General features: G+C 38.5%; 2 long non-coding RNA genes across 2 annotated transcripts; both read left to right on the top strand.

The window, feature by feature from the left end:
• The first annotated feature begins 15751 nt into the window (after window positions 1-15751).
• Window positions 15752-18377, top strand: LOC139125816 (uncharacterized). Its single transcript, XR_011550363.1, has 3 exons — window positions 15752-16070; window positions 17500-17787; window positions 18296-18377. It is a non-coding gene; the product is annotated as an uncharacterized lncRNA (long non-coding RNA).
• Window positions 18378-20068: 1691 nt separating this feature from the next.
• LOC139125821 (uncharacterized) lies at window positions 20069-22187 on the top strand. The gene is made up of 3 exons (XR_011550366.1): window positions 20069-20188; window positions 20565-20788; window positions 21835-22187. It is a non-coding gene; the product is annotated as an uncharacterized lncRNA (long non-coding RNA).
• The last annotated feature ends 2416 nt before the right edge of the window (window positions 22188-24603 follow it).

Genomic DNA, 24603 nt, shown 5'->3' on the forward strand with positions numbered 1-24603 from the left:
GTGCAACGCCGACGCGTGTGATCATGCAGCATTGGTTTATCAAAGCGAATAAACAAATTTGCGGAACGAAAAATACGTGAAAGTCAGAAAAAGGAAAACAACAAATAATTTCGCAGCCAAAAACCTACTCTCAAGGAAATAGTACATTGATTAGGAATGCATTTCTATTTGGCAAGCCCCCTTCACCGTGTGTTATGTCTTCTCTAATAAGTGTCGGTATAATAATAAATAAATAAATAAATAAATAAATAAATAAATAAATAAATAAATAATAAATAAATAAATAAATAATGAAATAAATAAATGAATAAATAATAAAAACAATCGATAAATTAAACAATACTTTATTATCCTATTTTCAAGATAAAAATAAACATTTATTTATAACACTATATATTGAGAAAATATAAAATAAGCATATATCTAGTTTCTATCGGCAATCTCGTTAACAAACGCAGTCTATGCTATTTCCTTGCTGTAACTGTAGCGTTTGGGACATCATAATCTGTTCCATCATTTCATCCCAAGGTTGTACGTTCGGCTTTTTTGCCGTGACACCGAACGACACATTAGTTATACAAGGAGAGGACACACAACTGAACTGCACATACACATCCCCCGGGAGGCCTGCGTGGTTCAAAGGTGACATTGCAACCAGGGAGGCGATAACAGACGATCGAGATACCTTATATGGTAATACTCACTATCAGGTTGTTGGGGACGAAGACAATGATGAGTATCATCTCCGAATATCGAGAGTAACAATGGAACATGAAGATTTATAGAATGTACAGATTTGTATCAAGGCTCAGAGCTCGCGCCGGCACATCTCTACGTGATCAGTGAGTTTTTAACAATTGTGTGTGTTGAGTGAGTGAGAGAGAGAGAGAGAGAGAGAGAGAGAGAGAGAGAGAGAGCGAGAGAGAGAGAGACCGAGAGACGAGAGAGGACCGAGAGAGGGGGGCACGTAACGCCTATCTCATGCTAGTGACTTGCTCATATCCCCGCTATAGTTAATTTATTTCTATTCTTTATTAGTTTCACTTCATTCTGCAGGTTAGTTATATCCGCTATTTTGACGTGTACAATTCTTCTTCTTCTTCAAGTGGAGAGGTGTACTTTTTTAGGCTTAAGCCAACACATCACCTTCATGCTCATTCAAAACAAAGTATATCTAGTTGAGACCTATTTTTTCAAATGTTCATGAGCAATCAGGGCCCAAATAAACCCAGGGATCAGGCTGAAAAGCATCATGATTAAAAGTCAAAGAGACGTGTACGTGCTATTTTCAAGTCAGCTGACGTACCTTCATTTACTCCTTATTGTCGATCGTTGCAGATACTAACCCGGAGTGTTCTGTGTAACCCTAACAATGTACTAAAAGTAGGTGAAAACGCTACTTTCAATGCACGATCAACCTAGATGCTAATGCCCAGGTGAACTAGTGTGGTTTAAAAATGGGACTGAGATTTACAGGGAAGAGGGACAATCAAGTGTGGGTGAACATAAGCATGAGTATATCGGATAAAGGAACGGTAATTGACTGTCAAGTTCAACATTTCTCCCTACCTTACTGGAAATGGTCGACAGTGTCATGTCAGGAAAAGATTGTCATGGACGTTCAATGTAAGTAAACGAATCGAAGAGCTATTTCACTTGTTTATGTGGGACCTCCATTCCAAGCAAGTGTAAATTTATTGATGACGAACGAGTAATTGCGATACGTTTGGGGGGAGAGAGAGAGAGAGAGAGAGAGAGAGAGAGAGAGAGAGAGAGAGAGAGAGAGAGAGAGAGAGGAGAGAGTGTGTGTGTGTGTGTGTGTGTGTGTGTGTGTGTGTGTGTGTGTTTAATCAATAAAATAATTATTTTTGATTGCCTCTGGTTGGGTTTTTTGACGGTCGATATTCTTTCTTTTTCAGATTTATCAGATTTCAACATGACCGTGGCACCGAACACAAACATCACGGAAGGGGACACCGTACTTTTTAAATGCCTGGCAACAGGTGGAAACCCTGGCACGGACAACATGACTCTACATTGAATGGACAAATCATCGCAGAGGATCAAAAGAAATCAGCCTGACATATAACGTCACCGGATCAGACAGTGGTGTATATCATGTGAAGCCTTCACTACATTTTACGACGGCAGCGTCCATCATTGGGTTGAGATGGAAGAAATAATTGTATATTGTAAGTGTAGGATTATTTTAAAATTTGAGATCATTTTTCGTTGTTAGGGTAGAAAAGATACAGGTTGAATAAATATACGTGCAAGACCACCCTTTGAAGTGGCTTTATATATTATGGGGGTTACTAAAATGTCACACTGGACCTAAAGCGGATGAACTGGTGGACCATTTTACCATGTTTTTTTCAATCCATCCAGGTGAAACTGTATTGAAATTCTGGTAACTTAATCAGTAAGTTATTAAAGCGATGGCTCGCTCACTCTTTGGTATGCGAAGGGTTGACCTTGTTAACTGATGGTGTCCTTAGATAATATTAATTGGCGACCGCTGTTTGTATCGTACATATAGCTGTTGTGTACAGGGTATGTCATAGGTCAAGTGATGTTTACAAGGTGTGTAATTACATGGCTTTGAGATATATAGTAAAAAGAAATCTGCTGTTTTGTCTCATTAGTTCCTTGCACCCAAATATTATTACAACTTTGCCAATGTTCTGCTTGTCACCTCCAAAACGATCCATCTCTTATCTCAGGAGATATTATGTTTCGTTTCGAATTACATGATGCTACTTTCAGATTCCCCAAAAATGAGACCTGCTGAACAGAGAGTATTGAAGCACCCACAGAAGACATCATCGATATGTCGTGTACAGCAGACGGGGTTCTCACGCCAACGATAACTTGGTTTGACAACGATAATAACGTCATCCTTGGAGACGACTTATTCATCAACATAACAATGTCCGTAGAGAACACGACGATCGTCACCAGCACTCTCACTGTCGTTGTCGCTGATGAGTCATATTATGGGACATACACGTGCGCCGCGTCTAACAATATACCACCGGGTGTAGGCCAATCTTTCGAGATAGTAAAACCAGGTATTGTATGTTAATTATACTATGCCTTGACTTAAATATCAGGAGGGAACATTAATGTCTTAAGACATATTTTTAACAAATTTGTCTTGGGTTACCTTCAATATTCTGTGTCTCGATGCCTGGATTTTTGTGTCATGTGAATTTGCCAGCAAAGTATAAGTCTTCAACAGTACGATGACATTTAATTGGCTATTAGTCATATTGTCAGTGATTTTATTTTCAACTTTAACTCCAAAGAACCGTGTTGTTCGCTCGAAAATTCCAAGCAAGCTATATCAAGAGTTGTCTTAAAGGAACTAAATGACGATACTAACGTGTCATTTGTTTTACAGGGTCGAATACAGTGTTGATAGCTGTCACGGTATCTCTCGCCGTGGTGACGATTACAGTCTGTGGTTTAGGTGTTCTCTATTACTACAAGAAGAAGTATAGGAAACCTGTAGAGCCAATCGTTACAGTGACAATCTACTTCCTTCAAATTTTGCTGTGACTTTATTTACAAGAAGCAAACGTCCTACGACCTTCAAGCATATTGTTCGTATTGCTAGCCAGGTTTGAAAAGAAACACAAGAAAGACGTGAATTTTTATTCTCAGGCTTGCACATACAAATGAGGGTGTCTTTGGATTTCGAAAAGATGTAGTGGCATCGGTATATAATTTTGTTCTTTTACTATCAACTGTCAGTAGTCTTGAAGAAAAATGGGTACCCATTATTTGGCAAGCTGATGGATGTAAAAGTTTGAAATTAGATAAGATCTTCAGAGGCAAAGGTTTACCGGACATTAGGCGCTGGTTGAGGCCGCAAACAGAGAGATGTGTTTTACTACTGATATGTAGAAAACATAAGTTTGCTAGTGGGGCTTAACTCGTCTCAAATATTTAGCTAATGTGTTTTATTTTTTTGCTTCCCAATCCAGATACAGCCGCACAAAGGTAAGCATACATTCTTTTCAGTGTCTCATAAAGATCCGTACAACTTAATTCTAGCAATTTTGTAGCTTCAAAAACAATTGGTAATATCTCTAACAAAACGGTGTCCCAACCACTATTTACAGTCCTGGTACCAAGAATGCCATTGAAAACGACTATCAGTTATCTGATGAAGTTCAAGGTGATGAGGTGTCGCACATTCATGAAACACAGGCTAGCCAGCATACAGGTAAGGTTAAAAAGATCGAAGTATTCGTACATTTTTGTCTCATCCGTAACTCATCTTAGCTCATTAAAATTGGACGGTTATTAGTTCGCTTGATTACGAACGAACATAAGTTCAAATGACGTTCACAATTACAAAAATCAGCATTTGAATAAGTATTAGTATTATCAGAATAGAATTAATCAACGCGATGATTCATTTAAAGGAAAGCATAGTAGGACTAATGTAGTCAGTGTAAGTAGTCAGTGAAAATGAACTAATACGAGGGCCAGAATTTGGGATTGCGGCTTTTACTTGAGATGTATGACGATACAGAGCTGTGTGGCTTTTTTTTGTGTGTATGTCTGTGTTTTTGCGGTCCATGAACCGTCACCTCTAATTTACCAACGTGTTAATTCGATTTTTAATAATGCAGAGGAAACTAATTTATCAATCGCATCTAATTTGGACACGGAGGCGGAAAGAAGCGCACCACTCGAAGAAGACGGTACGGTGTCACTTGTTAGTCAGGGAGAACACAATGTGGTAAGATGTGATCTTAGCATGACCCTTTAGCTACACGTTTACCGTCAACAAACACGAACCTGCGATTGAATCACGGTAGAAGTTTAAATAACCTCGAAAAACACTTTCTGATTCCATTTGTCCTCAAATATGTTTGCTGAGCATGCCGACGATGTTTATTAATGAAGAAGACTTGTCGACCAACAAAGTATGACTTGCAACTTAATTACTTAGCAGTAGATATAGAACTGGACGAAAATATCTGTGAAAAGGGGAAACTTACAAACTCGATCAATTCTTGCTAAATAAAATAGTTTATAATTTCGCGCTCTTTTTGTCTGTCTTTTATGCCCTAACAAGAGGGAAAGGAGTAATGCATTTGTTATTGTTTGTTTTGTTTTAAGGGTTCTACTGAGGGGGATATTCAGTACGCGGATTTAGATTTATCAGGCGGGGAACAACGTCCGCAGAACCTGACACCCGTAGAGAGGACTGAGTACGCCTCGATACAAGTGCCCCCCGGGGAAACCTGACATTAGCACCGATGCCAAACTTCCTCTCCGGTACAAGTTAATATTATGTACTAGCTTGCACTGCTATCTTGCAAATCAAATCTTATAAGCACCTTCCATATCTATAACGATGTTTGCAAGGTTGGAACATATTTAAAAATAAACCACAATATATTGTTTTGAAATTTAATCATTAACTTTTTTAAATTGTTTGGGTTTTTTTTTAGATTGTTTGCTTTTGAAAAGAGAGCGCAGAGTTTAACATATGTTTCATAAAGATGTGTGAGATATGTTTTGTATATAATTTCGATATTTATAATTTATATGGCATATAAATAAGAATACCAATATTTAAATGTAAGATAAAGCTTTGTACAAACATTGTACAGTAATGTCACTTTACTTGTACTGTAAAAATGTGTTCATATCGATTGAATATCTTCTGAATGTTAAATTATTTTATTTGGTTTATAGCTGTACACTTGTAACAAACTTTATGGTCATGGCTTATGCATTTAAGATGACGTCACGTCCTAATCCTATATGTGGCTGCTAAGTGACTGTATCTCAACCAAGAACTTATACAATAGTGTGCTGTGTAACTTAAACTGGCCATAAGCTTATTTCAAAATTGGTGAAGTAAAAATGTACATCCATTCTTTCAGATTTATCGATCAAAATGTTAAGTAAAGTATCGTGTTTCACATATGATAAAAAAGTCACCTATAAAACAAAAAATGAACTTAGAAGTGGAAAGCAAAAGTTTTATGTGATTTTTCTGACAATTGAAATAATATTTGTGACGGAATGTGCATTTTCTTGGATCTTCATCCCTTTATATTGGCTCTTAGCAAATTATTCCTTTCTTTATTCCTCTCCCTCCTTCCTTCCTCCATTCAGTTATATTCAATCATCAAAATTTATGTCATGGAATCAAGGAATATTCCAATTAGCGATCCTAAGCATAGTCAAACTTCAAGTTCCTGGTCACTTGGTAGCCAGGCATCAGACTTCTAGGTCTTGTAGACTCATCAACATTTTGGATAAGTATGTTGGTTTCGTGCGTCGGTAGCGCGCTCTGTGACAGGTCACTGTGTAGCCTAATAATGTACAGGTATTGGTGTCTTACGAGTTCAAGAGTCACGTCACCATTTATCACACTATCGGGATGCTGGTAGAAGGAACTCTGAGGTGGAAACTCCAAAAGAGACGCGCAAACAAACTTGACCAGTTCAAGTCACCGTATATACCAGTGTTATTGCACGTTACCTAGCAACAGTTCTCAAATTATTTTACCTGTAACCCAACATGTCCAACATCCTTGACAACGCATTCCCTTGATAAAAGGTTTTTGAGCATTGGTTTGTCCATCATATGCGACCAGGCTGGAAAAAATAATTTGATGATTGCAAACGACAGAGAAAACAACATAAGCTTATTACTTCTCGTAGTCTACAAATAATTAATGCATTTAAAGGAGTAGAGTAGTCATTGTGTGTAGCATATTTTTAAATCGAGGACGAAACGTCGCGGATGGTAAGATGTTTGTTAAGTCTGACGTGACCCTACATGCTATTTGTCAGATTTTGTGGTTTGATTTCGTAGAGCACCTACATTGATTGTGGAGTCGATTTTCACTTTTTTGGGGCAGAACTTCAGTTATGTGTCATTGACAGGTTTGTCAGCACAGTGTTTGAATATGATAGTAGGATTCAGTGATTTTTACGGAATGGAAAACAAACGATTTCAAATAAGCGCTGTGAACAAGCATGCAGCCAGGGATAAGGGGCCATCAACCAGCCGATTTTTTTCGAGAACTTACGACAAGAAGAGACTAAAAATTAGCCCGTAATGTAACCTCAGACTGGCAAAAACCATATCCGAAACTTTGGGATAGGTAAAAATAGGAATAGGAGAATGTAATAACTGAATAAGTTGAAAATATATCAAAAACAAAAACCTAAAGAGCCTGGTAGGCTAGTTCAGTCGATTCCACTATGATGAGCAGGTTAGCTCAAACGCACTAATTGCAAAAACTTATTTAGATACTTCTAATATTATATCACAGCCAACGCAGAGGAGTCTCATATAGTCACAGACACGAAAAGTTCCCTTGTCTGTGATATAGCGAAGGCTTATTTTTTCGTCGGGTGAAATTACAGCACCAGAGTTATGGAGATAGTAGATTTTTTCGTCTCTCCAAACTACTTGCCCAACTACTTCTGGACGTTATAGCTATTTAACAAGAGAGATGCCTCTCAAACTATGCTACAGTCTGTCCGAGTTTATCGCTAAATTTACCCTTTTTGATATTCATATGACTACAGAGAGTCTAGCATTTCACCTGAAGTTTCTGCAGTCCTCTTTAATCGTTAGTCTTTTTGGATTCATGAAAGTCACGTGACTTGCCATTCGGCAACACTGTGTCAGAATTATAGCTGCAGTGTTGCCATAGAGATCGTTCAACTACGATTTGACTTGGAAATGTTCATTTGTGCGATGCATACGGATTGCATGAGGATATTGTCCGAATCGTCCCTGAGCGCAAATTACTGAAAACCCGTATTTTGAGAGAGAGAGAGAGAGAGAGAGAGAGAGAGAGAGAGAGAGAGAGAGGAGAGAGAGAGAGAGAGAGAGAGATAGAGAGAGAGAGAGAGAAGAGAGAGAGAGAGAGAGAGAGAGAGAGAGAGAGAGAGAGAGAGAGAGAGGAGGAGACAGCAGACAGGCAGACAGACAGACAGACACTGAGAGTAAGAATTCTTCTCACTTAATAACACTGTGGCTTGCGAAAAAAATGGTACAAGTACATGTACGGATAGCTTATAGCTTCGCACAAACAGAGTGGTGATTGATTATAAACGTCGTCGGAAGACATGAGCAAAGATAATATTTAAGTTCGTACCATCAGTGACAGTCTAAACAACTATACGAACAACAATATCCCACTAGTATATATTTATGTTAGTTAGGTCATCAGATTTGCCTCATTAATGTACGTTATATCAACTTGTTTTTTACCTTGTTCTTTTCAAATAAGTGATCGATGCTGTGTAACAATGAGACCTCGGTAGTCAAAAATACAGGATTTTGGGAGTTTTCAGTAAAAAATAGAAATTACATAAATAGAGAAGAAAATTGCTAGTCGTATTCTCTGCAGATTAAAATTCGGAGACCGAATTTGGACGGTATGGTGACTGCACCCTGCTTTCAGTGAGTCTCTCAATGGTCAGGTCATTAGAAGTTTATGGTCAACAGGGATACTAATTCACTTAGCCAGAAACTCCTATCGCGGATGGAAAGCTTGATGTACACTTTTCACGCCACGTGGACTCATTTTTTCAGGCCACATATCACAAAGTCCCTTAAAAAATGCGTTTCGTGTATGAACTTGTACTACGATTCAACAACAATGAAGTAAACACTGCTTTTTTTCTGTCCAAACTCGTGCAACGCATTTCAGTCTATTTAAGACTTAATCAGTATTCTCAACGCGGCGTTGCCAGGGAGTATACATAGACACTTGTTACTCAGAGAGACTGAAATATTATAAAACAATGACATTCTCTTGCATTGGCTCGCTCGAATTTTACACGCGACGCAAACATATTTGTAGTCGCCTAGAAACTGAACTTGAGAATGACATCCATACCGTGACATCTTTTGTTGCCGATTGGTGATTGGCAATACCCTGATAATGAATCGACTCCTATAGGTCAACACTTGTCACAATGTAACGTCCTTGCAGAAGTTCAATGTAACTTTGACAGTCGGCTGACATTATAGTACGATGTGTCAGAGAAAAAGTCCACGCACATTACCCGATTATCTCTGTTAGTCGTCGAATGTGAAGTTGAGAATCTTTATTTACCCGTTCAGTTGTAACCTTCAGTATAAACATATCAGATCTAGAACAAATTTTTATTTGTGTCAGGTCACTGTAAATTCATAGAGTATCTGCGAAACTTACAATATTTCAGTATCAGATTCCGGCTGTAGATGTGTGTCGACGTCGACGTTGAACACACATGAAAAAGAAAGTTTTCCTAATAAGTAAAATGGGGATGCACTTTCACTGAACATCGCGCTGAAAAAAAAACACAAATCAAAGTCTTGAACTCGGCTAACTGTTAATGCTATCAAACTAGTAAAAGACTCACTTGTTTCAACATAATCTTTGTTGAGAAACAGCGGTCGCCATCTGTTGCAATTACTGTAACGTATGCCATTGGACTAAAGTTGGTGTATGTAGACGCTAAACCAGATGCAGCATGTGTATTGAATATAACCATGAAGACACTGAACTATATGACAATTTGACGAACTTTGTTAACGTTGGCGATTGTCATCACTGGAATGTGAGGAAGAACTCACAATGGATGTGCAGTGTGAGTTCGCCTTCTTATCTTTGTCTCGCTCCGAGTAGATATAGGTAGTGATGGACGTTCTGTTGAAACTGTCAACAGACTACACATGGTATGCGCATGTCTCCTTAGTGGGCAGAGTTCAAAGCTTCTAGTTTATTCTTCAAAGGAATAATCTAATTTTGTGCCTTTCAAGAAAGCTTATTATTATTTGGTAAAATGATGTCAATCGTCTTGTACTCATTGACATGTCTGCTTGATTATATATCCGCCTTGTGACTTCTGAATCGTCTGGACTGTCCGATTTACATTGCCAAGGTAAACTTGCAATATTGAACTAAACGGCCATCGCCAGTCTTTTGCTTGCATAGCGCTAGCGTCGAAACAACCAAACGTTATCTCGTTAATCCCTGTCAACCTGACCGGATAAAACGGGTCACGGCTAAACCAAATAATTAAACAAGACTCCGTCGACAGGTGCATCAACGGTGCATCAAGGTGGTCGAGCAATGTCAAGGTGTTAATCTTGGCGACGACCTGTTTTCGTGACTCGTCTGATGAGCAGTGTAAAGTTCGTATAAGTAGTATTTACTGTTTATCTACATGTAAATACTAGAACCAATATTTACATATGATGTCCGGCTTTTCTGCCTTGGACTTAGCACGCTCTGCCTCTCTTAATCGCGATGACAGTTGCGTACAGTTCTTTATTGTGGTGATGAAACAACGAATGCGAATTACTGACCCTAGCTTTTTTTTAAATATGCAAAATGTTTAAAACCGACAATAACCAAATTTTAGACTCGGCGAAGTAGACAGTAATTGCTTTGTTGAAGTCCGCGTTGGTAAGGAAGTTACAACAAACAAAACTAGTGTACAAGACTTGTAACTTGGTCAATCAACGAATGCCTTGGAGACGAACGGTATGGTAGTTCTAACTGATAAAGGTGAGCGTCTTTGCAATGCGAACAATCGGCGGATACCCTGGAAACGTCAGCCGAGGGTCCAGTTACCCGGTGGCGTTGTCTCTCTCGTTCTTATCACCGACATTTCAAGTGGACAACACCGCACTCATCACACGAATTGACAGTTAAAACGAACAAATACACTCGACATCGCCAGCGTGCAAACACCTTTGGTCCTGGAGACGACCTCTTCACATCATTACGCCTTTTAAATAAGTCCGCCGCTTTTGTCAAAGCCTATCTCATCTTTTGAAGAGATCCCTCGAAAGCAATTTATCTATCTTACCGAGCAATTTTGAAAATCCGAAATGGTGGCATCATAAGCTCTTCGTGTAAAGCTGTTAATCCATAGTAACGACGCGTTGAATTCTGTGAAATACCATTGTCCAGTGGTTGCTAATGCCAGACTGCATCGTCCATCCGAGTCGTGATGTTATTTGAGTTTTACTTCCTCCATATTTATCATCGATGCAGTACTGTCAAAACAACATTCATAAATAGGAATTAGCAATTAGCATTGGCCAGTTTCCACTGGCACCCAAAGGCACAGCTTTAAAAAGTAGACACAGCGTCGTTCCCGGTGTCGCACAGATCACATAACTCAACGCTCTGTACGAAATGTTATGGATCCATTCAAGACAGCCGTCGATCATATTTATTTTTGATAGGGACAGAATTTGCGCAAGCAGGTATTTGGCATACACATGCTCCCCTAATTGTTAGCTCACCTGCTAGTAGTTTGGTCACATTTTAAAAGTTATCTCCGTCATGTTCTTTTGTTAATATTTCTTTACATTGAAAGTATAGTTTGATTCTGTAATAGAAAACGTACGGTAATATAACCAAATGAATTTGACATAGCGATATGAGTCAATTTGAATTTCGCTGGCCACTAATTTTGGCATTATAAAGTACAAGGTGACTTATTGTCAATCATGAGAGAGAGAGAGAGAGAGAGAGAGAGAGAGAGAGAGAGAGAGAGAGAGAGAGAGAGAGAGAGAGAGAGAGAGAGAGAGAGAGAGAGAGAGAGAGAGAGAGAGAGAGAGAGAGAGAGAGAGAGGTGAGTGTGTTGTGTGTGTGTGTGTGTGTGTGTGTGTGTGTGTGGTACGGATGTTTTTAATCTGCATCCAGGTACAATATCACTCGCTGTATAAGTAACTGATATATTTATCGTGCCGATCGTGTATTTCCGAACAACGTCTACAGGAGCTGTCGATTAGCGTGTTTCCATAACATTCTAAGAGCGACCGTCTATATGAATTACATGATGTTTTCCCTGCTGCTTGTCTTCTGCTATATTTAATAATTTCACTCCCACACAGTCTAGTGTTACCATCTTGTTAGTCTCCCTTTTCCTACAGAAAGAAAAATGTCTGCAAACTCCATTTTCCAAACAAAATAAAAATGTACCTAGTGCTTTCGCCCTCCCTAGCTCAATCGCATCACAACCGTTACTTAGTTTCCCTCCGACTGTCAAACCAAAGGGAACAGCTGAATCCATAGCATCCTTGCATACATACTGGCCTTAAACGTTTGTTCATGTCTCGATCGCTCGCTGTGAAAAGGGGAAAAATCCTCCATGGGCTCATTGCGAAATATATATCCTTCAGCCCTCCTTTCTGCCTGCTAATTAAAAGACAAACAAAAACAAAAAACAAAAACCAAAAAACAAAACAAAAAAAAAAAAAGTGCGAGAAACCCTTTTGCAGCCTGTTTCACGTAAACAGCTTCTTATTACCCTATGAATTAATCTTTAATGCACATATCTTTGAAATAACGTTAACATATTACACTGTGTGCTCTGGTAGAAGAGCACTAGAGTACTTTGAAATTTGGACAAAGTTACATCGCTTTATATTGTGAAAGATGCCTAAACATTCATTGAGTCCCAAGAGGGCAACCTCTATCCCTTAGTGGCAACATCTATCGTTTATTGACGGAATACCTAAATATAGAGAGACACTATATTTTGCTTCCGCGTCTTATCCAAGCTCTCCGTGCTGATCTAGATAACAATTGATAGCAAGGTGGGTATAGTAGGTCTTACTGGTCCTGGGAATATTAGCCACTTGTAGTATACCGCCATATAAGTTAACGGGATCATTGTACATTAGCTTTCTCTGATCTCGAGTTTAATTTTACAACATGAAAACCAAGAAAGGCACCCAGAGGTTACGTTAGCTAAACACAGAAAGAAAAGAAAAAAAAATTCCAAACAAGTAAGCGAATCAACATGTTAAAACATTGACCACCCAGACCTGCTACTGATTTTTTTGTTTAAGCTCTTCCAAGAAAAAATCATTTTACCCTTGTACCACTGAAGTCGCTGTAGCCGTCACCCATACTGAAAACGTATGTTCTTTTGTAATGCTCTCGCTCAACCGGCAGGAATCAACATGAACTTCACGAACTGCCCCGGATGTTGACGGTTTTGTCACTTACTATCAGTCCTTATTTACTAGTATGTAATGAAGCGTGCCAAAAGAAGTATTTTCGTAACGGACCTGTTTAACGAGATTTCAGTTATTAGAAAAGAAAGAACGATATCCGACTTTAATTTTGTAGAGAAAAACTTAGTTTCCGTTTGTCGAAGGATCAAAACCTCTCTGTTTACTTCATGAGTTGGTGATGAAAATCCAAATTAACGATTTATTACTAGCAACGACGTCGACGAAATGGATGCAGAAAATTGCGACCACTCTGTATATAACGCAGCATTTATGTATATGGTATTTTTTTTTGGATGGCGGTACAGATGACAGCAAATCGGCTGTTAAAACGTGTTCGTTTCACTTAAGCATTTTTACTGTGTTGAGATTAATGTAAAAAATAACTACTAGATGTACAAAGCTACCCGGAACTTGAAACATGTGTTGTGGTATTTGCTGGTAAGTCACACAACTTTTATTGATCAATGACCGAATTCTTGGAAGCTGACGACAAAATGTGTGAAGATATAAGACGAGCTGTGTAGAGCGCCACCTACGCCTTAAAATACTGTTTTGGGATGGAAACGTGCTGCACAACGATGACTGACAGACGTACTGAACAAACACTTCAAGCAAGTTTGCTGCGTTTGTTTGTGACACGTAAGCTTAATTTTATAAACATCTCTTACACAATATCAAATCATGAATGGCAGAACGCTTTAAAACCTTAACATAAAATGCTGACAAGTCAATCAAGATTGTATTACACACTTAACTGAACTATTTACCGGCTTAGGAATGATGTGTTTATTTTCGTTTGTTACATTCACTCAAACCAGTGCTTGTATCAATACCGAGGGTGCAACTGATTTCTGAATTCTGTACATAGTTTATGTATATCTGTCTATTTGTCGACAAAACGGGTTGAAACATTTTGCAAATACTGCTATCACCTTAATCTTCTTTTCTTATTTTTAAGTGAGCTATGCGAACAAAAGCAGTCTAAAGTTGTTTTTAGGTTAATTAACCTCCTTTTTGTTTCAGTTCACGTATACATTTGCTTAACTTCGCGAATCAGTGTCGTTGCTACTGTATGGACACAGGGCAAGACACACCTCAAGGACTGTATGTGAGAGACTTTTTCAATATACAAACTTGCTGTTGTGTTCAGACAAAAGACATGTCATTTGCTTTCGATGGCGCCATCACACGACATTGTGTGGGCTGAAACTTGTCGAGAAACAAAAACCAATACAGGAAGCACACCCCAGAGAGCGAAAGGTCAAACATTTACAAGGAAAAAATCGTTTCACTTCAATAAACTTTGCTCGCTGAAAACATTTGAAGCAACGACAGACAATGTTTACTTTACTCTGTACACTGTACTTGTAGGTAAGTGCACATACAGGTTATTGTTCCTGTAATACTTTCATTTGAGTTCATACTGTAGCCGCTCGCGTGGCTAGTGTAAATGTTATTCCAGATGACCTAAACTGCGCCTTGATTGACCTACTTCTACACTCTAAATTACAATGTCCAGAATATTGAGCTGTGCAAGTATGTTTTGTTCAGCTAAAATATATAATCTACCATTATGGTTTGTTCAACATAAATATAACGCAGTCATAGTCAAGTTATTGTATAATATCACAGCATATAGTCCTGTAGAAAGGCTGTAGCGAGAAATTGGATGTGTGTAAGTGTGGTTTGACTTACATCGACGTAGCAAAGTTCTCTTGTACAAAACATGAGTCGTAATTTCCTTGTATGTCATATCTGGGTTGAGTTCTGAGAACTAGAAATATATTCACGACTCTTGGTGTGTAAGGATTTTCCAGAAGTCAAGTACTGCTAAAGTATAATTAAAGACTGACTAACGCGACCAGATCACCATGGCATTATGTGTGGGAAATTAAGGAATTGCCCCCCCCCCTCCTCCCCCCACACACACCCTGAACTCTAAAACTGAAACAATTACCTGTTTGCTAATTAGAAGCTATCGCACCTTTGGGCAATTGAACAAAGTTTTTCATCAAGGCACTTATAAAGTGATGTATTAACCAACAAGTGTCGTTTCAAAACTGTGGCATCTTTGCTGTATTTCTCAAGAATCACTTGACATTTGAAATGATCGGACGCGTCCATATTTAAGAAAGCACTGCGCACAGCTGCTGCTTCCCACAGGTATGGCATACTCACAACTGAGTCTGAACGGAAATCGATTAGAAATGCTACTCACAGAAACATTAATCACAATATCAGTACGGTGTTGTGACGAGAAAAGAATTAGAAGACGGTTGAGTAAAAGGACAGACATAATAACGACAGAAAGTACCCAATTCACAAACGTTATTATTAGTTTCCTCTTTCGCTGCGTTCATATTCGAATTCTTGGAAACTGGGGTGGTTTGTAGAGGACGACAAAAAGGGCACTTACAGAAAAGTGTCGAGAAAAGAGATTATTCGACTGATGTCCTTTCAACATCAGAATGATACTGGTCGATTGGATTGTCAAAGTAAAACACTTTGCAACCCGAGAAAAGCTGCACTATCTACCATCAGTGGTTAGAGAATTAAAATCACGATACGTGTAAAAAAGTTACATATTTCGTAATAATGCCATGCCGCTTCGATGATTTGATTAGTGAAGTATAAACTCTTGGCCCTGATGCCTAGTTTCTTCGTCATTGCAACGCCTCCAAGGTAAAATGTTGTCTATTGATGGTCTATGTCGTTCTTTCTTCACTAGGTTTTGTGCATAGTTTCTTTGAGGTCACTCCAATAAACACGCTTGTTGTTCTCGGAGGTAACAACGCAGCTTAACTGCACATATACTACCAGCGTTTCAAGTCACTCCGCCTGGTACAAAGGCAGCGGATCGCAAAGGGAGGCAATGACATCAGGAAGAGGTCCAGCTTTCGAGGAGGGCAATTTCGAGATTGTTGAAAGCGAAGATGACAGGGAATACAATCTCCGTTTTATTCAACGTCACGCGTGAAAATGAAGACATTACGAATGTGGAAATACTGAATTTAGCGGACAAACAGTACATGCGTACGTTTACTTGATAGGTACGTGTCAATAAAGGAGAGAGAGAATAAGAGAGAGAGAGAGAGAGAGAGAGAGAGAGAGAGAGAGAGAGAGAGAGAGAGAGAGAGTTGTAATAACACGTCGTCTGCTGAACCAACTACAAAATACCTATGTGAAGCACCATGTAACCTTTTGCATTTGACATTGTTATTCGCAACTACCTCATTTTCATTCAGCATTGGCATTCCTGCACATCTTAGAAACTTATTGTCCGTGTTTCAAAGGGATTTATACATTCATGTACTGTTGAACCCCATCTGAGTATTATTTCTATCATTGATGGCAAGTACCTGCATGTGCTTTCCAGGGGTTTAAAAACAACAGATTAATCAGCCAGAATATAAACCAAACCCAAACCAAAACAAAATTTTACATCCTTATACTACCCCAAATTTACCGATATTTGAGATTCAAATGGCAATTGTGCTATCTTTATCCGAAAAATCCACTGTCCGTTTTTCATCAACTAAGCCGCTAAAATATTCTATATTTACTCTACAAGCTTTAAATAAATCCCCCTCATCAAAGTGGTAGCCAGGGTTACAGGTACGGTGACTTTTGCTTACCACAGAAACGTATAGGAATAGTCAATGCATGGGCAAATTATATGGTGTCCATTTAATGATGCTCGCGTTACTTACTAGCGCAAGCATAGTTCTTAATTTCGGTCGTATTTTGACCTATCTGCATGACCACGGAATAAGAGTAAATTATAAAGTTTCTGCCTTGTGTTTATCTCTCGTCTATGTTTCATAAGTTTTTGTAGGTATGACAATAAACCCTTTGCTTGCAAATTTTACCTTAACTTGTAACTCTGTTTTATTTTCGCGGCATCGATGATGATGCAACTTACGCTCCTCTCACATGATATCACATTGCGCTTCGTTCAAATTGTTTTTAGTGACATATCGTCTCCCTGATCAAAGTCATTTTATTGAATATGTATCTTGTACTTTCCCCTCCAAAGCAGGCTATAAGAAACCTTCCCTTTTATCCACACACTTAAACGTATAAACATTGTAAGTGTACACACTCAGATCACATAACTTAACTCGAGAAGGGTCTTCACACGCCCTTTTAACTGATACGTTAACTCGTTATGGCACTTATTAGCTACAGTTCAGTAGCAGCAGTTCAACGTTGTCATGACGACAAAGCTCAGTGAAATTTGAGTTGCAGTCTCTATCTCCATGACGGGAATTTGGAAGAATGTCCATCAAAATCTTTTTCCACGCACAAAATGTCACTGTGACTTATTCACATACAAATGTGGATAAAAAATTACACAATTTCTGAACATCAGAGTACTTACAACTTTACAGTGATGGATACTACTGACAACGTACAGATAATAGACCCCTAGGTACAGTACCTCAACACTAGGGGCTCTTATTGTCTTTACGAATATAGATACTGGTCCTACTTGTGAAGTTTTCGGGAGTACTACGGCTATAGCTGGGGAAGAACGCACCTTTGTGTGTAAAATTAATTTGAATGCCAGTGCCCCAGGTGAACTTGTCTGGATCAAAGATAACAGGGAGATGAATCGACAAGAAGACCAAGTTAATGAGTGGACTACGCGTCTCAGCAAATTCGATAACAACGCAACCTTTGATTGTCAGCTACAGCATGTGACCATATCAAATTTGAGGCGGTCTAGAGTTTCCTGTAAAGAAAAAATCACCTTAGATGTTCAATGTAAGTAGCTTGCGCTCAGCGCTTTGAACAAACGATTGCTTCATTTGTCGAATGAGTGTACCAAAAACGTTGTCTTCCTACCCTTTATGACTTTTCAACTTTGTTTATAAATTGTGACCCACAAATAGTGTAGCTGCTGTTTACATGCTTGTGTTTGTTGCGTATTCGATCATTAACTTGAACTCTGTTCCTTCATACTCTGTGAGAGCATGTAGAAACGTGACGTTTGGGTCGATAACCCGAACGTAACGTCACTTGCTTAGACGCTTTAAAGCCTAAATTTATGTGCAATGTAAAACAATTCTGTACGCTTGGCAGTGTTTAGATATAACGTTCCGTGACTGTGCAAATAGATTACAGCAGGTTTTTGCAGCTCCATAATCACCTCTCAATTCGTGGGCCCGTCTTTTTCTTGATCTCTATTTGTCTCCTACTCCCATTGTAATTTAAGACATCTACAATATATTTGGCACAGTCACTAGTGACACAAGTTTTAATTACTACTCAGACCCACCGGACGTATCAGTCGATTTCACGAGTCAAGGCCCACTCATGGAAGGGGACACATTCATCGCAAATTGCACGAGCATCGATGCCAACCCTCCTGCGATAGATAATCTTTATTGGAGAGATCCAGTTGGTAGCAAAATAGCCGAAACAGAAGACTTGGTCCTGATGATCGAAACTCGAAAGCAGAGAGGGGAATACACGTGTGTTATGACGAATACGTTTTACAACGGCGATAAAGGCCAAGGTTCTGCGTCTGTAAAATCGATGTTCACTGTAAGTTGCTTTTCTTTGCATTAACACTTGTTTGATGCCCATAAAGCAGGATTCCTTTGCGGAAAACCAAGAAATCCAATCGTTAAAAGTTTATATGCGTCCAAAGACTGAAACCTTTGCTCATACTTTCCGCAGGGAAACATTGAACCATTTTCTTACTAAAAATGAACATTAAGAGGACCGTGCGAAGTTTGGAAGTAGAGTGACAGATCACCTATAAAATTTAACGATATTTGAAATTCAAATTGATCGCCATCCTCACCTTAACCTATAAGAGAAACAAATAAATTTTAGATTTTCGGGTGAAAAACTTCGATTATATTAATTTTTACAATAAACGATCTAAAATTAGAACCAACAAGCGTAGAGAAAAAAACGTTGAAAAATATTGAGAGTCCTAATATCTGTCTGAAAGTATGAAACTCACTTCCATGTTACCTTTGAAAACTAAATATGACGCAACAGGACAGTACAGTGGTACAGAGGCAAGCTGTATCGATAGCGTCATGTGGAGAAAACAAGATTCGCGTAATATTTCGTCGATATTCATGGTCAAACAAAAACTATCGTATCATGTCCTTCCTTTAAACAGATTCACCAAATATCACAACTATTGACACCATATTCCGTGCTGGCATCGGAGAGGTCGTTGAAATAGTCTGCGAAGTCGATAGTTTCCCTGCGCCGTTGATAACGTGGTACGACAACAGCAGTGATGCGATAACAAACGACGACGACAACATACACACGACCCTCGGCGAGTCTGGAGAGTTACGAAGAAGCACTCTGACGGTCACTGTCGTCGACGAGTCTTATTATGGGATATATACTTGTAAAGCGTTTAACAATATACCACCAAATGCTACATCAACCATGGAGATAATCAAGCAAGGTAGAGTCAGAGGAGAAACTCTCCTCAGTTTAATGTCAAATCATTATTTTTGTTTCATGGCAGTGAAATTATTATGCTCTCTCACATCCCCTAATGCCTGATATCATATTGACGTGCCCTCAAAGGTCTTACTAACAAACTCTAAAAGTCCGATAATGCGCCAGTAACGTGGGCTATCGAATCTTATAGACAGAATAGGAAAGTGCTAGATTGCATAAATTATCCGACGACAGGCTAAAGAGTCAATTTTACTATTTATTCAATTTTGAATGACTAAAGCTTGGTTTTGTTGTCTTCCGTTCCCACGGGTGTTTAAGTTATGTTACATGCATGCGGTGTACTAGAAATCTATTTTCGGATCTCTTGTTGTTCGAACTTGTTCTATGTTTACATCCAGGGCTATTAACCTTTATCAGCGGATCATTTAAAAAATTCCCACGTACCTATACAATGCACTGATGACTCATTGACATAGATTTGGCATTTTATACAGTTATTTTTTAATAGTTACGTTAAAAAAGTAAATAAGCAAACAAAAATACAAAAAAAATGAGGATAAATCAAAAGATGCTCTAATCTTCTGATCTTCGTCCAAAGATCCATCACTGGAGTTAAGTGTTACAATCGTTGCTGTAGCTGCGGCCTCTGGTGCGGTGTTCCTCATTGCATTAGCAGTTGTGATAGCCCTGTGCTGGCACAGACGGAATGGCAACAAACAAAGGCGTGGTAAGCATGCGCAGTTTCTAACCTAGCGTACTTTACTTTGCTAAATATGATTTCTTTGCAAAACATGACAGATGATACCATAAGAGCATTTAACCCTTGGAACAATATCGCTCGGAAATGACGTGGAACAACGAAATTTTGAAACACTTCGTTGGCTTGTCGTACATTTCAAATTTCAACAAATAAAAAAAACAAGATTAGTTTAACAATCTCAGTACATATTTTGGTTTCACGAAGTTTCATCAAAACTCTTAATCAAAAATTCGAAAATGCGAATGGCTTTCAATGACAGATATGTCTGAAAATTGTTAATGCATGTTAATAGTATGAAGGAGATGTCAGGCGATATGATCGCGATATCAATAATCCTTTGCAGGGTCATTAAGTACAATACCATCGCCTGCCATGCCATCGACAGCGGCCGAGAACAGCGATGCACTTGATGGTGAGGGAGAGAGATATGTCATTTGTACATCGAAAGGGGGCGACGAAGAGAAATCAAATTCATATCAGAACGTTCTAGAACTCAGCGAATCATCGCGCGATCAAAATATAGATCAGAATAGAGTGAAGGGCGGCACGGATGGTGGTCTGCAAAATGTGAGTACATTGCCGTTGATAACATTTTAAAGAACATTGCGTAATAGAGACCTCTGCAGTCTTTAAAGGCAATTGTCAAGGTTAAAACATTATCAAAGTCGAAGTAACATTCAAACATCGTCCAGTACAATACACAGCAAGGAAACTACAAGCATGATTTTAGTGCATGCCTGTAACAGTTTCTGATCAGTACTGCAATAATCCCTAGGAAATTATCTCTGTTACAAGACCTGCAAAATTTGTCAGATATCAGTGGAGGTGGGGGTGTATGAACAAGTCTGCATCATGCCTGGTATTAAAGCAATGTATATAGTTATGTTATTTCTGAGTGTGTCCACTGCTGTGACCACATGACTGAAATACTGGTGTACAAACAGTTGTGTGTCAGTTGAATTTACAGGGCCTATTACAGTGTCTGAAATTATGTTAGAATTCAGGGGTGTATATTTTTAGAAAAGTGGGCCACTTTTGACGACATAAATAAATACAGGCATAGGGCCTAAATGTTTGCATATTAAAAAAATTACCCTGTGACAGAGGTCTGTATTTGCATCGCTGTGTACAGTCCTGTAAATACAGTGATGGACAGGCAGAAATTTTAGTCCCTGTCACATCACTGTGTCTACAGCACTGTATAGAGCCACGTCATCACAGCACTGGCCTCAGCCCCTGTCACAGGAATGGGACGTGTTTACTGACACAGACCTGTACCACAAGGTTGTGTCAGGGTCCATACAGGGCCTGTCTCGGCATATTTTGCTTTGTATGAATGACGAACGAATCAATTAAAGAGCCAGAACTGTGGGAAGAGACGAAGAAAATGAATAGGTGATAATAAAGCTGGCACAAGTTCAGATACATCAACCGTAGTGTTATATCATCTATCAGTATTAGAGTTCGATTGCTTAATACTGATAGTATATATAAGAATACGCTTGATGCTTCTGCTATCAGTATAGGCGTTCAATTGCTTGTTTTGTTCCTGTATCGACGCAGTCGAACATTTCTCTATAACTGGTTTGTACAAATTTTGACATCTTGTTTAGAGTACAACGAAAGCGGAATTGACGTATGCGGAGCTGGACTTAACAGACAGCGGATCCGGGCAACAACGATTCAAGAGAGATCCGAGAGAGAAGACCGAGTACGCACAGATTCAGATATCCAAAGGCAAAGGCAAAAACAGGAAACGAAAGTAGCAACTTTTCAACGATTTCAATGTGGTTGCAGCCTGAGGCCAATAAATTAAATGAACAAGAACAGATAATGTAAAACCGTAAAATTTTCCTCCGCTGCTCAGTCACATAAACACAAATAATATCTTTAGTTGATAAATTAATTCATAACATTGTTTACTTTCGTGATATCCAGTGAACCTTGTCATCATGTTTAACTTCTAAGGGCATTTACAGTGTATTCCTAAATTAAGATAATCACATTTTCATCATCCTTTTTTGAGACTCAATGTGGGAATCTGCATAGGTCCATCAAAGGAGAAAAATTGTACTTGATAAAAAAAGAATTCGTATGATTCTTTTTTGTACTTAAATATCCACTGAAACCTACATCAACAGCTAAGGATATTTACCATGTACTGAAAATACAATTGCATATGATAACGTCATTTTTATGACTTGCATTAAACATAATTTAGAGCAGACAAGAAAGGAGCATTTTAAAGGCACAACACGGTATACAAAAAACATAGTCAATCATTTTGGCTTTAAGGTTCATTGTTCATAGCTGTGGAAACGGAGCTATCATTCCTTATATCCTTTTAGTAACAAAATCTCTGGTTTGTTTACATATTTCGGCTGATTTTCCAAGGACTACTAAAGATTTTCACTCTGACAGCGAACTCTGACTTCCATTGATATGCAAATAAGAACGACACGCATTCGGACGTGAATAGAGAGAGGGCCGGTCAGAGTGAAAATCTTGAGTAGCCCTTGGAAAATCAGCCGAAATATGTAAACGAACAAGAGATTTTGTTCAAAAAAGGATATAAGGAATGAGCATTAATCAGAGTTCAGGCAGGTATAGGTCATTGTATTGAATTACGCTAACTTTGGTTTATTTTGCCGTCCAAAGTCCCAACCCAAGTTGGGTCGTAGTAATATTGATCCATTTTCGCTATGAAGCGGCCCGCAACTATCCGTGGCGGGGTTGACCTTTTGGTGAACCCCATAGACGCATGCTACCCAGCCACTGATTGCTGCGTTTCCACAGCTACATTTATCATAGTTAGTTATTTCCAGTGACGTTTTGCTCCCTCTTTTCAAGAGATGACAGTCTGGGGTCCATGCTTGGTCGTACTACATCGGTCACAGCATCACTTACAGCATACCCACGTATATGGAAGTCAGTTTCTGTTCCGTATCGTAAATGCTCATTTCCATCTTTATTTTTTAAGTTCTAATTTCGTACTTTCGTACTTCATAAAGTAATCTTCAAAGTAATTTAAACTAAGAAGTGGGAACTATGTATTTCTAGAATTTACTTCTGTCGTTAAAATACAGTTAACCATGCCCCTAACTGTTCAGGGTTGAGAAAATACCGCATGTTGTTTATAAGTTTATTTAGACATATGAGATGCATCGGGCCACTGGACTTGATCTCCCCTTCAAACGACGGCATAACTTTCTTTAAGCGTTGTATAAAGAAAAGTGTAACTTACAGACTTGTAATTTAACACGATTGGAACTAATTTTGGATAATTGGATTTTCATAATTTTCAAATTTCTCAAAAGTATTAGATGCCGTAGGTATATAGCTGGACGTTGCAATATCGCAAATTACTCATAAAACAAGTGCGTATTATAAAAAGAAAAGCAGATGAGATAACATTTGTTGATTAAATAGACATTACTTCACCATCCAATTATCCCAAATTAGTTCAAATCATGGTATTAAAAATTCTATAGTGAAAAACCCCTTTGATAGAGAATAATGGATGTAATATGTATCGATGTTCTATCAATATTTCGTAAAAAAACAGCGATTGGAAGCTTGTTCGTTATCAGTATATAATTTTTGTCGAGTTTATTGTATTTCTATAAACAAAACAGCAAATCGAGTAATATTTCATTTGACTCGGCGCAATATTCTGTAATGGAGGTCAAATATGGGTCTGCCATAAATTTTGAACCACGCATGTTTTCTATTAAGAAAATATGACTACTATTTCTAGGTTCATGGAACATTTTACCCCATTATATCGTCGGTTGCAATTGACTGTCTGTTATCAGTATCTCCCAGCTACAGGATAGGGGTAGAGTGAGAGATAGGGCGATAGTCAGCGGGAAGTGTCCAAGATGGCGTACCCATCTTTCAATCTTTAGAGGCGGTCAAATGTTCAACATCAACCATGATCAAAATCCACCTTATAAAAATGGCGACAGTATATTGTGTGAGTGACGTGTCTGATCTATTTGAAAATTTCATGTATTGTGAATTTATTCAGGATGAATTTACTTTTAGTGACAAATATTACACGAGAAAACTTTTCAGACAAAGCCTTTTCTTTCACACATGCATGTATAGTATACGTTTTGAATTATTGTGGCATTTGCATGATCCAACATATTTGCAATGTTTGAAAAATATTAATATGTTGGGTTTTTTTAAATTTCTGTCTTTTTGAGAAGATGTACCTTGAAATTCGAACATGTATGGGTCACGCCTTCGTTTATATCAAAGGGCATACTGTTTGGTCTAATAAACAATTTGCAAGTATTTGCATAATTTATATTACTAGCAATACTGTGTTAAAAGTGCTCGTAAATTTCCACGGCTAACTTTGCATCGCTTTTTTA

Source organism: Ptychodera flava, chromosome 3, assembly GCF_041260155.1.
Source record: "Ptychodera flava strain L36383 chromosome 3, AS_Pfla_20210202, whole genome shotgun sequence".
Classification (NCBI taxonomy): Eukaryota; Metazoa; Hemichordata; class Enteropneusta; family Ptychoderidae; genus Ptychodera; species Ptychodera flava.